This window comes from Mandrillus leucophaeus, unplaced genomic scaffold (genome assembly GCF_000951045.1).
Source record: "Mandrillus leucophaeus isolate KB7577 unplaced genomic scaffold, Mleu.le_1.0 Scaffold870, whole genome shotgun sequence".
NCBI classification, from domain to species: Eukaryota; Metazoa; Chordata; class Mammalia; order Primates; family Cercopithecidae; genus Mandrillus; species Mandrillus leucophaeus.
In genome coordinates, this window is record NW_012109475.1 from 142771 (window position 1) to 145243 (window position 2473).

Genomic DNA, 2473 nt, shown 5'->3' on the forward strand with positions numbered 1-2473 from the left:
AGCTCCATGCACTTCTAGGGCTGAAGTCCGTTTTCTTTTCTTTCTTTCTTTTTTTGAGACGAGTCTCCTTCTGTCGCCCAGGCTGGAGTGCAGTGGCACGATCTCGGCTCACTGCAACCTCCGCCTCCCGGGTTCAAGCAATTCTCCTGCCTCAGCCTCCCGAGTAGCTAGGATTCTAGGCACGTGCCACCACGCCCAGCTAATTTTTGTATTTTCAGTAGAGACAGGGTTTCACCATGTTGTTCAGGCTGGCCTGGAATTCTTGACCTCAGGTGATGCACCCGCCTCAGCCTCCCAAATGCTGGGATTACAGGTGTGAGCCACCACGCCCAGCCTTTGGGTTTTTTAAACTCTTCAAAGTTAATCCAAGGGCACAGGACAGGTCAAGGTTCTGGGCCCCTGACAAAGTGCTCCTGGTTGTGTTGTTTTGAGTATTGTCTCAGCTTAGGTCTCCTTCCTCCTGAGGTCTCAGGCCTCTGTCCACAGGGCTGGTAGTACCTTCTTCTTTTTATTTTACATATGAAAGCACATTAAATCTTTTCTCTCTTGTAAATTTTCCTTGCCCCCACCCACCTTTCTTGACAGCCCTCAATACCTGTCTGGATGCTGTTACTTTTCTGATAAATTCCACCCATTGCTTCTATCACCTCCTTGGTTCCACCAGGGCTTGGGGCTGGGCCTCCCTCCAGCCCCTCTCTAAGTTTCCTCAGGGGACTTTCTGGAGTATACAGGGGATCCTGCCGTTGCCCCTTCCCACCACCTCACACGACTCCCGTGTCTTCTCTGTCCCATCAGAAGGGCTCAAGTCTTCACTGCTGCTATTTGCCTTGCCAGGGACCACTCCTCAGCCTCCACTCCTATCTGCCTTATACCAGGAAACATTTCTGCAGGTATATGCTTAGTGCCTGCTCCTGGGTATACTCATTTAGTACTTGAAATGCCCCCACAATCACTGTGCATGGATCATGGGACCTCTATTCCACACCTGGCACAACCCAAACCCACTAGGATGGGGCCAGGTTTGTGGACACAAGGACTTGAGTGTGACTGCCACAGAGGGGAAGTCTGGATGAAAGGCTGCCCCGGAAGTGATGGATGATGGAGGGAGGTTGGGACCCTGACTGAGATGGAATCAGGCACAGCCAAGAGGTCCTGGGAGACTCCTTGGTGGGAGCTGTCTGTTCTCTGACCCATGCTGTCAGAGGGGCCCTGCTTTAGCCAGCTGAGGAGGCCCAGTCACCCTGGAGCTCAGTTTCTTCTGCTCCTTTCACATCTGTGGTCATTGTGCTCTCACAGAGTCTTCCCTCAATGGCCGCCATTTCCCATCTCAGGCCTTGGGCTTAGCCTGGAGTTTTTAATATTTGCAGGCCACACTGCCCTCCTCCCTATTTGTCAAACCTGTGTTCTCAGGTACACATTTATTCCTTGAAATGCCCCCACAACCAGTGATAAGGTCTTTGGGTTCCTATACACACACACACACACACACACACACACACACGTATACATATATACACACGTATACATATATACACATTCTTTTTCTTTTCTTCTTCTTATTATTATTTTTGAGACAGAGTCTCTCTCTGTTGCCCAGGCTGGAGTGCAGTGGCGCGATCTCCATTCATTGCAAGTTCCGCCTCCCGGGTTCACGCCATTCTCCTGCCTCAGCCTCCCGTGTAGCTGGGACTATAGGCGCCCACCACCATGCCCGGCTAATTTTTGTGTTTTTAGTAGAGACGGGGTTTCACCATGTTAGCCAGGATGGTCTCGATCTCCTGATCTCGTGATCCGCCCGTCTCAGCCTCCCAAAGTGCTGGGATTACAGGCGTGAGCTACTGCGCCTGGCCTATTATTATTTTTTTGAGACGGAGTCTCACTCTTGTTGCCCAGGTCAAAGTGCAGTGGCGTGATCTCGACTCACTGCAATAACTGCCTTCCGGGTTCAAGCTATTCTCCTGCCTCAGCCTCCTGAGTTGCTGGGATTATAGGCGCCTGCCACCACGCCTGGCTAATTTTTGTACTTTTAGTAGAGACAGGGTTTTGCCACTTTGACTAGGTTGGAACTCCTGACCTCAGGTGATCTGCCCACCTCAGCCTCCCAAAGTGCTGAGATTACATGCATGAGCCACCACACCAGGCCCTTTTTTTTTTTTTTTGAGATGGAGTGCAGTGGTGCGATCTTGGCTCACTACAACCTCTGCCTCCTGGGTTCGAGGGATTCTCCTGCTTCAGTCTCCCAAGTAGCTGAGACTACAGGCGCCCGCCACCACACCCAGCAAATTTTTGTATATCTATGTGTGTGTGTATATATACACACGTATATGTATATATGTATGTATGTATGTGTTTATATGTGTGTGTGTGTATATATATATTTTTTAAGATGTAGTCTTGCTCTTGTCGCCCAGGCTGGAGTGCAGTGGCACAATTTCGGCTCACTGCAACCTCCGCCTCCCGGGTTCAAGCTATT

The 2473-nt window shown here is 50.4% G+C and overlaps 1 protein-coding gene across 1 annotated transcript in view; it reads left to right on the forward strand.

The window, feature by feature from the left end:
- ZBTB45 (zinc finger and BTB domain containing 45) overlaps window positions 1-2473 on the forward strand; it is a 14180-nt gene that overhangs the window by 1441 nt on the left and 10266 nt on the right. The window lies entirely within an intron of this gene.